Here is a 13179-nt window from a genome sequence, read left to right as displayed (position 1 = left end):
CCTTGACATTTTTCCTATTTTGTTGCCTTACAACCTGGAAATAAAATATATATATATTTTTTCGTGTCATTTTATTTACACAACATGCCTACCACTTTGAAGATGCAAATTATTTTTTGTGAAACAAACAAATAGAACTAAAAAACAGATAACTTGAGCGTGCATAACTATTCACCCCCCCAAAGTCAATGCTTTGTAGAACCACCTTTTGCAGCAATTACAGCTGCAAGTGTCTTGGGGTATGTCTCTATGAGCTTGGCACATCTAGCCACTGGGATTTTTGCCCATTTTTCAAGGCAAACTGCTCCAGCTCTTTCAAGTTGGATGAGTTCCGCTGCTGTACAGCATTCTTTAAGTCATACCACAGATTCTCAATTGGATTGAGGTCTGGGCTTTGACTAGGTCATTCCAAGACATTTAAATGTTTCCCCTTTAAACCACTCAAGTGTTGCTTTAGCAGTATGCTTAGTGTCATTGTCCTGCTGGAAGGTGAACCTCTTTCCCAGTCTCAAATCTCTGGAAGACTGAAACGGGTTTCCCTCAAGAATTTCCCTGTATTTAACACCATCCATTATTCCTTCAATTCTGATCAGTTTCCCAGTCCCTGCCAATGAAAAACATGCCACAGTGAAGCATGGTGGTGAGATGTGTTGGGTTTGTGCCAGACATAGCGTTTTCCTTGATGGCCAAAAAGCTCAATTTTAGTCTCATCTGACCAGAGTACCTTCTTCCATATGTTTGGGGAGTCTCCCACATGCCTTTTGGCGAACACCAAACATGTTTGCTTATTTTTTTCTTTAAGCAATGTTTTTTTTCTGGCCACTCTTCTGTAAGGCCCAGCTCTGTGAAGTGTACGGCTTAAAGTGGTCCTATGGATAGATACTCCAATCTCCGCTGTGGAGCTTTGCAGCTCCTTCAGGGTTATCTTTGGTCTCTTTGTTGTCTCTCTGATTAATGCTCTCCTTGCCTGGTCTGTGAGTTTTGGTGGGCAGCCCTTTCTTGGCAGGTTTGTTGTGGTGCCATATTCTTTCAATTTTTTAATAATCGATTTAATGGTGCTTCGTGGGATGTTTAAAGTTTCCGATATTCTTTTATAACCAAACCCTGATCTGTACTTCTCCACAACTTTGTCCCTGACCTGTTTGGAGAGCTCCTTGGTCTTCATGGTGCCGCTTGCTTGGTGGTGCCCCTTGCTTAGTGGTGTTGTAGACTCTGGGGCCTTTCAGAATAGGTGTATATATACTGAGATCATGTGACAGATCATGTGACACTTAGATTGCACACAGGTGGACTTTATTTAACTAATTATGTGACTTCTGAAGGTAATTGGTTGCTCCAGATCTTATTTAGGGGCTTCATCGCAAAGGAGGTGAATACGTATGCATCCACCACTTTTCCGTTTGTTATTTTTTAGAATTTCACTTCACCATTTTAGACTATTTTGTGTATGTCCATTACATGAAATAAAAATCCATTTAAATTACAGGTTGTAATGCAACAAAATAGGGAAAACACCAAGGGGGATGAATACTTTTGCAAGGCGCTGTACACTCATGGGAGACAGTGTTTATGTTATTTTTAAATATGGCACACAATTTGATTCTAGTGTTGTATACTAAAACCAAATAACTAAGAAAAACTGCAAACAGGTTACAAACAAATTAAACGTAATGAATAGTGTTTGATGAAATAGGGTTGAATATTAAAACACACCAAATATTTACATTGTCCATTTAAAATGCCAGAAATAACGTTTAATTGTCATGATGGCACTACTGGAACAAAATCAACTTAATTATTATTCTTTGTTGTGCAATTGTCCTTCTCACACTTGCACTCCATGCGCACACACTTTTTAGGTGATCCAGACATGTGGGCCTTTTTAGGTGATCCAGACATGTGGCCCTTTTTAGGTGATCCAGACATGTGTCCCTTTTTAGGTGATCCAGACATGTGGGCCTTTTTAGGTGATCCAGACATGTGGCCCTTTTTAGGTGATCCAGACATGTGGGCCTTTTTAGGTGATCCAGACATGTGGCCCTTTTTAGGTGATCCAGACATGTGGCCCTTTTTAGGTGATCCAGACATGTGGGCCCTTTTTAGGTGATCCAGACATGTGGCCCTTTTAGGTGATCCAGACATCTGGGCCCTTTTAGGTGATCCAGACATGTGGGCCCTTTTAGGTGATCCAGACATGTGGGCCCTTTTAGGTGATCCAGACATGTGGGCCCTTTTAGGTGATCCAGACATGTGGGCCCTTTTAGGTGATCCAGACATGTGGGCCTTTTTAGGTGATTCAGTCATACTGAAATTGGAGTCCATCTTAGTTCTCTCCACATCTATTGGATCAACCCCCCCCCCCCTCCTTCTCCCCAATTTCGATCCTGTCTTATCGCTGCAACCCCCCAATGGGCTCGGGAGAGGCGAAGGTGGAGTCATGCGTCCTCCGAAACATGCCTAACCTCACTCCTTAACACCCGCCAGCTTAACCCGGAAGCCAGCCGCACCAATGTGTCGGAGGAAACACCGTTCAACTAGCGACCGGGGTGAGCCTGCAGGCTCCTGGCCCGCCACAAGGAGTCGCTAGAGCGTGAGCCAAGTAATCCCCCCCGGCCAAACCCTCCCCTAACCTGGACGACGCTGGGCCAATTGTGCACCGCCCTATGGGACTCCCCGCCATGGACAGTTGTGGCACAGCCCGGGAATAAACCCGGGTCTGTAGTAACGCCTCTAACACTGCGATGCAGTGCCTTAGACTGCTGCGCCACTCAGGAAGCCCAAAGCAACCCGTTTAAAGATATCACATATCTACAACCTAAATGGATTCTGAATCTTACATTAACCTTACCACCAGCTCTATTCAGACATATTCATTAATGTTCCATTTTGTATCCTCTCAAAAATGTAAATCGACTGTATTTCCATCTTTTATTTCAGCGATATATCAGTATTATATATCAGATGAAACCTACTCTGCATACTGTAGTCGAAGGTGAGCTCCTCCCCAGCGCTGAGACAACGGTTTGAGAAGAAAGTCAGGCGTGGTAGTTTCTCATCCAGGTTGACTATGAATACATTACATTGTACACCTGCAGGTTCGGGTTGCACTTTGGGACAGATGTCAGGAAAGGATAGGTCTAATGATTAAGTGTTCTCAAATGTGAAATTCTTTGATAAGTATCAGGTACAGGTTTGGGGGTCAATTCCCTTTCAATTCAGCAAGTACTTAACTGAATTGAAATGGAGTTGACCCCAAAAGAGTACGTTTCCCTTCCCCCACTCACACTGTGGCTGACGAAGTGAGAGAGGTTTCCGTAGCGAGCAGCGTCAACAGTGTACTCATCCTCAACATAGTCCAGGTCAAACAGGTACGTTGCTCTGTCAGAGACCTGACCCCGCCTCTCTGCCTCCTCTAGTGATGACCTGGATGGAACACAACACAGCCAATCACAACAGAGAACAACCATAATAATGGCTGGCTGTAATACAGTCCTGCACGGTGTTGGGCTGTGAGCACAACCCCCACCTGTGGACGTCGGGCCCTCATACCACCTTCATGGAGTCTGTTTCTGACCGTTTGAGCAGACACATGCACATTTGTGGCCTGCTGGAGGTCATTTTGCAGGGCTCAGGCAGTGCACCTCCTTGCACAAAGGCGGAGGTAGCGGTCCTGCTGCTGGGTTGTTGCCCTCCTACGGCCTCCTCCATGTCTTCTGATGTACTGGCCTGTCTCCTGGTAGCGCCTCCATGCTCTGGACACTACGCTGACAGACACAGGAAACCTTTTTGCCACAGCTCGCATTGATGTGCCATCCTGGATGAACTGCACTACCTGAGACACTTGTGTGGGTTGTAGACTCCGTCTCATGCTACCACTAGAATGAGAACACCGCCAGCATTCAAAAAGTGACCAAAACATCAGCCAGGAAGCATAGGAACTGAGAAGTGGTCTGTGGTCACCACCTGCAGAATCACTCCTTTTTTGGGGGTGTCTTGCTAATTGCCTATAATTTCCACCTTTTGTCTATTCCATTTGCACAACAGCATGTGAAATTTATTGTCAATCAGTGTTGCTTCCTAAGTGGACAGTTTGATTTCACAGAAGTGTGATTGACTTTGAGTTACATTGTGTTGTTTAAGTGTTTCCTTTATTTTTTTGAGCAGTGTATTATATTTAAAAATGCGTTCTTATCACAGCACAGCTGTTGTTGCAGATGGAAAGTAAACCAAATCCAACCTTTATTTAGAATTTAGGAAATTACCTTTTAAATATTCTGCCATCTGTACTTCACTGCCAAAATCCAAGGAGCTCTCGCTAGCCAATGGTTGGGTGGATCCGATTTCAGATTGAAAGCCCAAATGACCAATAGACTTCTACTTTAGCTCAACTGTTAAAAAACAAAAACATTTTACACATGGTTACATTGTAATAAACACTAGCAATTCAACAAAACAAGCAACTCTCTGTGTGATGTACAGTGGTTATTTTATTCAGTATGTGCATATCATAAATATATTATAGTAATTTGCAACCAGCAAGACTTCAATGACAAACACAGGCTAATGCAAATACAAACACTCACAAAATGTTTTGAGGTCTCATAATTTTGATCAGTCTATTGATGCAGTAGTTATTCTGAATTGTCAATACTGATTTCTATGATGGGTTATTGACACATCAAAGTCAAACATATGGGAAATGCTTGAAGGCAAATGCAGAACTTATTGGAATAAATAAGGATAAATAAGGCTGTCAATTAGAATATTTCATTATTCTGCTTCATTACTGCTCTATACCAAGGTGTCCTAATCTTGTTTGATCACTTGTTCTCCCGCCTCCAGATGATGACCATGCCTGTGGAGGCCAGTAGACTCTCGTCACAGTTGAAGCTGACGTCCAGCACTGGGCCACCGTGACCCTGCAGCTTGTTGACTATGGCCTTAGTGTTGCGCTCCACATCGAAGAAGTAGACACAGGCATCCTCACTGCCAGTCACTGTAATAAAGAGGAGAAAAGGGGGAGGGAAAAAAAGAAACACAGGAAAGAGAGACAAGTGAGAGAGAATACTGGTGTGAACGGGGTTGAATGTTTTATCTTTGGCTTCAGTGAGTTGATGTACTGACAACCAGTACACAATTGATGTTCCTAAGTGTGGTGCACTTTTGTTTCTAATATCTATACCAGAGAGTAAGGCAGTGTGAGTGAGGCTCATACCAACACAGGCACCCTGTCTGAACGACATGAGAGGGCAGAAGATGCTGTGTAGGGGTTGGGTGCCATGCTTGATGGGGAAGCTCGTCTTCAGCTGCAGAGTACCTTCATTATCCACCACCCTGTAAAGATGAGAGGGTCACAGAACCAGTCAAACTCAACATGCAGTGCACAGAGTGGATCATACTTTCCTCGTTTATGCGATAGCATACAAGTACGTATCACTGATATTACATACACGTTCCAATGCAAAATGCAGCAGTTAATGAAACTACGACAGTTAAATTCATTTGTAAGTCTTTGTATTATAACTAATGTAGCCTCTCTCTGTGTGTGTGACCTGTAGAGTAGCAGTTTGTTGACACAGGCATTGATAAGCAGGGATGGGTCTCGGGCTTCTCTGCTGATCCAGGAGCGGGCAGAGATGCTGCAGATGGAGCTGCCCTCACTCACCACCAGCCGCTTGGCTTTGGTCAGCTTCCCTGTGGATTGAAATTCAGAGTTGTTAGACACACACAACACTTTCCTATGCTTGTGGCCTAGTACTTTGGGTTGATAAAGCGCTTTATAAATAAAATGAATTCATACTAATTATTCATAAAAAGCAGGGAGGTTTTTCCTCAGTCTACCTGTGGCCATGTCAAACAGGAAGGAGAATATGCTGCCCCTGTCATCCCCGGCCCACAGGATCCTCCCAGGGGCATCAAAGGACATAGACAGCACCCGTCCTGTCAGCTTACTAGAACCTCCCTTCACCTTCTTCCATGTGGAGATGTTTACCACCTGCAGTAGGTGCTTACTGTTCCCCACCTGGAGAACAGAACAGAGGTCAGGGGGAGCATTGGTGAAGGTCACGGAAGCCGTAATGAAGAGAGTTTGGCCATTGTAGAGACAACGCTTTTACTATGACTCACCACTGTGAGGTTGTTGTTCATGGGCTGGAAGGTGCAGCAGAGCAGTTCACTGGCTTCAGGGTCTCTGACCTCACGGATACACCTCCCATCCTCCGTTGTTCCAAATACGCAGCGCCCCGTCCTTTGACGTCGACACGATGACGTCGTTGCTAAGGGACCAAGCGAAGTCGGTGACGGGACTTGCGTAACCCTTCAGGATCACCTTCACACTGAGCGGGGATGAGAACAGGGTCATGATGGACAGGGTGCTGTCCAATGAGCAGCAGGCTAGGAGATGCTTGTCATCGTTATCAAACTGCATCCGTGGAACTAGAGGAGAAGAGGGAACCCAACAAAACATGAGAATAAGACACAGAAATATGTCGGTACTTGCATTGATATCTTTCCATCACACTTTCATTTCCACTCACCTGCAGCGTCCACGTGTTGGTCAAATATGTGGTGCATGCCAGCAAAAGCATAGTTCTCGCTCAGAGTGGTGTCCCCGGCCATGGCACGGCTAGCCTCTGCCACAGAGGTTGGCACCTGAGGGCCTGTAGGCACAAACAAACCAACATTTCCAATCAGGAAGAATAATTTATTACACATTTGACCATCACTCATTGAAATGCTGTGCTTATAAAGATGAAACAATGCAGTGTTTCAAAAGAAAAAAAGAGACTAAAGGATGAATGAAGGTCAGTAAGGAGTGGCTGGGGTTACCTCTCATCGTAGACTGCCCTATTCATCTGGGCCTGTAATTGGTAGGAGCCTCTGCTCACCGATCGACGTGACCACGAGCCCCCTGAGCACGGGGGTCCTCCTCAAAGTCCTGTCAAGAAAGAGGGTGGGAGAAAGAGCAAGCAGACTTAATGGAGTGAGTGCAAGTGCATGCAGTGAGAGACTTACAGGCCATATAAAAACAATCATCTTCTCAACCTGCCTACATCAACCGAGTCTGCCTATGTTTGTCTTTCTCCCTCCATCTCATTTTACCTTGTCAGCATCTCATCTCAGTCTAATCTTGACTGTTCAAACTACTTAGTGACAGTATTTCTTTCTGTCTGTCTCGCTCTCCCTCTGCCCTCCATGCGGTCCAGTGTGGTACGGGAGCTGCGCACACTGCTGGCCCTGAAGCTGCTCTGCTCAGACAGGGGTCTGTAGCGCAGGCCCAGCAGCTGGCTGCGCAGCCTCACGTAACGCCTGCGCAGCCCCGGCTCAAAGCCACACTTGGAATTCTCCCTGAGCAGCTGGCTGCGCCGGCGGATGTATTGCATGCGGAACTGTGGGAACGTAGGTGTGCGGTAAGCATTGTATCTGTGAAGGGATCACGGGAAGGGAGTAATGAGAGAGACAGACAACAGTTATTAGCTACAGTAGGATCTTTGAATGGTAATTTCTCACTTTGTACCTCTCTTTAGATCATTTTGCTTGAACTGAGGACTGATGTATAAGTATTAGGTATACTATTCACTAATACAAACATGCTGACAGCAGTTTTACTACAATCAAGGCCCTTGGCTAGCCTGGTTTAACCAGACTAACGACTGCGCTCACCATTGTTTCAGCAGCGGTCAGTTTGGTTTAACCAGGCTATCCCTAGACAGCAATCCATGCAAGATTTGTATCAGTAGACTTGTTTGTATCAGTACTCTGAGGCCATGCTGTGTCACCAGTTCTTTAAATTAGAGACTTACCTTGCGTCCACTGCCAACACCTGCTGCCAAACTGCCATTCCACAAACATTCAAGGTAGAGAAGATGCCACGGCCAGGGCAGATATCAGATCCCTATCAACACAAACAGCACAGCTAATTAGATAATGGTAGGGGAGTAAGCTACATGAAGGCTAATTCAATTTAGCCTCCAGAGTCCAGTGTGTGGTACAGAACACTGTCAGCTAGATCGGCATTGATCACGGGATCTAGCTACAGCGGCATTGATCACGGGATCTAGCTACAGCGGCAAAGAAAGCCAGCATTGGGCACAGTGTAATGTAATTTGTGTTCCAGATGGTAGCTACTCTGTCATAACAGGACAGGTAGAAACAGACACGATCCAGCGATTGACTTCTTGACATTAAAGGGTTGCCCTATTATAACGACAGCTACATTGTTAGTCACAGAATATCAATGACAAAAGACAGAAACGGGGCCGAAATGTTTTATGTAGATGCCACAAAACGAACTTGCTAACCGACCCAGTTAGTCTATGAGACTGCTCACGAACGTCGGCTTCAAAATGCTTATACTATGTGAAAACAGCTATGCTAGCCCTTGACCATGACTCAGTTCCATTACATATACAAAAGTATGTGGACACCCCTTCAAATTAGTGGATTCGGCTATTTCAGACACACCCATTGCTGACAGGTGTATAAAAATCGAGCAAACAGCCTTGCAATCTCCAAAGACAAACATTGGAAGTAGAATGTCCTTACTGAAGAGCTAAGTAACATTCAACGTGGCACCGTCATAGGATGCCACTTTTCCAACAAGTCAGTTCATCAAATTTCTTCCCTGCTATAGCTGCACCGGTCAATTGTAAGTGCTGTTATTGTGAAGTGGAAACGTCTAGGAGCAACAACAGATCAGCCGCAAAGTGGTAGGCCACACAAACGAACAGAACGGGAGCGCCGAGTGCTGAAGCGTGTAAAAATGTCTGCCCTCTGTTGCAACACTCACTACTGAGTTCCAAACTGCCTCTGGAAGCAACGTCAGCAAAATAACTGTTCATCGGGAGCTTCATGAAATGTGTTTCCATGGCCGAGCAGCTGCACACAAGCCTAAGATCACCAAGCGCAATGCCAAGCGTTGGCTGGAGTGGTGTAAAGCTCGCTGCCATTGGACTCTGGAGCATTGGAAACGCATTCGCTGGAGGGATGAATCACGCTTTACCATCTGACAGTCCGACAGACAGGTCTGGACTTGATGGATGCCAGGAGAACGCTACCTTCCCCTATGCATAGTGCCAACTGTAAAGTTTGGTGTAGAAGGCGTAATGGTCTGGGCTGTTTTTCAGGGTTTGGGCTAGGCCCCTTAGTTGCAGAGAAGGGAAATCTTAATGCTACAGCATACAATTACATTCTAGATCTAGACTATTCTGTGCTTCCAACTTTGTGGCAACAGTTTAGGGAAGGCCCTTTCCTGTTTCAGCATGACAATGCCCCAATGCACAAAGTGAGGTCCATACATGAAATGGTTTGTAGAGATCGGTGTGGAAGAACTTGACTGGCCTGCACAGTGCCCTGACCTCAAACACCTTTGGGATGAATTGGAATGCTGACTGTGAGCCATGTATATCGCCAAACATCAGTGCCTCACTAATGATCTTGTGGCTGAATGGAAGCAAGTCCCCGCAGCAATGTTCAAACATCTAGTGGAAAGCTCAGAAGAGTGGAGGCTGTTATAGGAGCAAAGGGGGGACCAACTCCATATTAATGCCCATGATTTTGGAATGAGATAATCGAGGAGCAGCTGTCCACACTTTAGGTCATGTAGTGTAAGTCATTGAAGAAGGGGTCTTCTGCAGGGGGAAGTTTTGTTAAGACTAGAGCTGCAACGATTGGTCTGAACATTTACATGCATTGCTTGCCTTAAGTTTTTGAAGCATAAGGACCTTATCTTTCATATCAGCAAGAAATAATTTTCAAAAAACAAAAGGTTAAATTGATACACACCTTTATAGGGTTAGGGTTCCCACATGGCCATATTTCCATGTTTGAGCGCTTGTAAAGATGAAAGACAGAGTGGACTACCCGTGCTAATTAGTTATCTGCGTCTTAGAACACCTGTGTTTAAAGGGAAGACAGACACCCCAAATGTGTTGTCACTGAAAAATACTGTCACTGCGTTAAAACACTGTACAGTAAGTGTCTTTGCGGAATTTGTGAAATTATTTTGATGTGATATAAAAGTAGAGGGTTATGTTTCTAGAACCGTACCGCAATTGAGAATCAATTCACGTTTAGATAAAGAATTTGGTTGTTTTTGCTTCCAGAGCCAATTTGCCCTTTAAAAATAACATGTAATGTCCCTGTACTAAGGAGTAACTTAAGTTAATGTTAGGCTCCTTTAGTCAAATATTGAGCTATCTCAAGGCCATCAGACTGTTAAACAGCCACCACTAACATTTAGTGGCCGCTGCCAACATACTGACTCAACTCCAGCCACTTTAATAATGGGAATTGATGGAAATTATGTAAAAATGTACCACTAGCCACTTTAAACAATGCCACTTAATAATGTTTACATACCCTACATTACTCATCTCATATGTATATACTGTACTCTATACCATCTACTGCATCTTGCCTATGCCGTTCTGTACCATCACTAATTCATATATCTTTATGTACATATTCTTTATCCCTTTACACTTGTGTGTATAAGGTAGTAGTTGTGGAATTGTTAGGTTAGATTACTTGTTGGTTATTACTGCATTGTCGGAACTACAAGCACAAGCATTTCGCTACACTCGCATTAACATCTGCTAACCATGTGTATGTGACAAATAAAATTTGATTTGATTTGGATTTGATAGTTACAGTTGCTTGCTAGCCATGTCTGATCAATAACTGGACGTCCCTGTCCTCAAATGCTACTTAGCGTACTGATTTTGTTTATTTCTTCAAAAGCAATTTAAACTACGTCCTTTTCCATAAAAATAACGGTCAACATATAAAGAAAACCTCACAGATAGCTCACCTTCCTTCCTTAGCGTTTCGCTGTCAGTGTCAAATTGTGACACCATTGATCCTGCCCACGTGCGCAGCTACGCCGACTTGTAAAACGTATGGCTGGCGCAGTATTGTTTAAACGCAATCAATATGAATTACAAATCAAATAATACGTCTGTACGTCAAAATGTATGTACGCAGAGTTCGTACGTTCTTTAATAAACCAGGAAACCATGGCAATTAGGGCATTTCCCAAAGAAATGCCTACGCGTTTTGTGTTTTTTTCCCAAGTTTTGCTTAGCTCTGTTGTTTATTTTCCAATACCCAGCATATTCAACATGTATTATATAGTAATGGTTGTATATCAATTACACCTACTGTAGTTGAAAAAAGTGTAGCGACCCGCACAGACAGCTTGTGTGTTATGTGTTAGGCTAGTAGGTGGTTGTGTTGTACTGACCAGTACCCAGTGTTCGCGGGGTCCGACATGTCAATCAACCTGCTATCTGCCAATCACGGGAATGCCTGAAATGTTCTGATGCCGGGCATCCTGGCGGTTGGGGAGTGGCGTGGAGGGGGGTTGGAGCATTGGAAGTTAAGACCAGGTTTAGCCTTTGTTCTCTCTCTTTACGTCTGGGCTTCACAAGAGAAGGTCACGATTGGCTTGTGGGTTATCTGTCATTTATTTGGCGTGGGCTACGGCCAAACAGTAGCCTGTGTAAAGTTGGTTTAACCGTCAATTCGCAAACTCAATCCTCTGTCTGGACAATTGTTCATTTATGATCTAGTCAGGTCATTACAAAAGCTTGCCCAGTCTTCCAATAGTTTTTTACTGGTTCCACTTCTGTATTTCATCACTAGGTGGAGACCTTGACCGCAACACACCAGACCCTGAGTACCAACCTGTATGGTCTACCACTGTCTCTCATTAGCACCACCATCTGAAGAGTTTCATCCCTAATGGTCTTCCCCATGCCCTATATGAACTTGTCCATTTCCTTTGTGAATATTCTGAAGAAAAACAATATTGGGGATAGCTTAGTGAGATCTGACCTGACCACTCAGACACTCTTTACACCAGTGGAGGCTGCTGAGGGGAGGACGGCTCATAATAATGGCTGGAATGGAGCAAATTGAATGGCATCAAACACATGGAAACCATGTGTTTAATGTATTTGATAACATTCCACCAATTCTGCTCCACCCGTTACCACGACCCCATCCTCCCAAATTAAGGTGCCACCAACCTCCTGTGCTTGACACCCATTCCAAATGGGAATTACAAATGTGGCTCATGCACACAGTGCAATAGCACTATAAAAACATCCTTCTTCAGACACCCACATACAGGTAAAAAAAAACTCCCTGTTAGGTGTATCATCTCATGCAAGACAAAGTGAGTAATCTCTCTCCTCACCTGTTCATGTGGGAAAGCCTACATAGGATAAATGACAAGACAATTAAAACAAGGCATAGCCGAACACCGCAGCTCAATCAGGTGTAAGAACACTGACTATTCAGAAGCAGCTCACTTTGTTGAAACTAACCATCTCCTCCCTCAAAACACAGATATTGAGCATGTTACTCTACCAAGGAGAGGAGGTAACATCGAGATCCTACTACTACAGAGGGAGGCCTACTGGATTAAAAAAAACATTGAACCCTAGTGGTCTGAATATTGACTTTGATCTCAGGCCCTTAAGAACAATTCTCCTTTTTCAATCAATAAGTCTGATAAATGAATATATTCTTTCTACAGTTTATCAGTTTACACCCAATGTTCCCCTTTTGATGATGCTTATTATGCATTCTGGTTGAACCAAAAGATTACATGTAACCAAAAATTTTTATGAAATTGGAAACAATTAAATGTATGTATGTTGATGCTAATATGATATAAAATATCTCATTATGTTGCCATATGATAATAATAGCCTAGTGTACTCAACATGCTGTAAACTATTGTCTTTTAACAGTTTCCCTCAATTAATTCTCATCAATATAATAATTATGGCACAACCCTCACTATTGACATTGGTGGCACTAATTGCACTGTTTGCTTGAACCAGGTTATATAGACATTCGTGACATTACACTGAAGAAGGCAGTGATGCCGAAACATTCGTGGTTTACCCAATAAATTACTGGGAGTTCATATATAGAATGTGGACTCTCTGTATTTATTTTTTATAGCTTACAGTTTATTCACCGTTAGTCAGCACCTCTACACAAAGTCATTTATCTGGTTGTGCTCCTGCTCATCCTTTTTATTAGACTTCAGCGCTTTTCATAACAATCTAAAAGTGCTTCAAAAGCAAAAACATAAATAATACATATACATAATATTATCTCTATGTAGGCCAGTATGGCTAAAATAATAGCCTATGACAAAACAAT

The 13179-nt window shown here is 43.7% G+C and overlaps 1 pseudogene; it reads right to left on the bottom strand.

Moving 5' to 3' along the window:
* Nucleotides 1-4469: 4469 nt before the first annotated feature.
* Nucleotides 4470-10889, bottom strand: LOC129860783 (WD repeat-containing protein 13-like; annotated as a pseudogene).
* Nucleotides 10890-13179: the final 2290 nt, after the last annotated feature.

The sequence above is a fragment of the Salvelinus fontinalis genome, chromosome 8, assembly GCF_029448725.1.
Source record: "Salvelinus fontinalis isolate EN_2023a chromosome 8, ASM2944872v1, whole genome shotgun sequence".
Taxonomy (NCBI): domain Eukaryota; kingdom Metazoa; phylum Chordata; class Actinopteri; order Salmoniformes; family Salmonidae; genus Salvelinus; species Salvelinus fontinalis.
The sequence above is the reverse complement of the archived record's forward strand: the minus strand, read 5'-3'. Positions and strand labels throughout refer to the sequence as shown.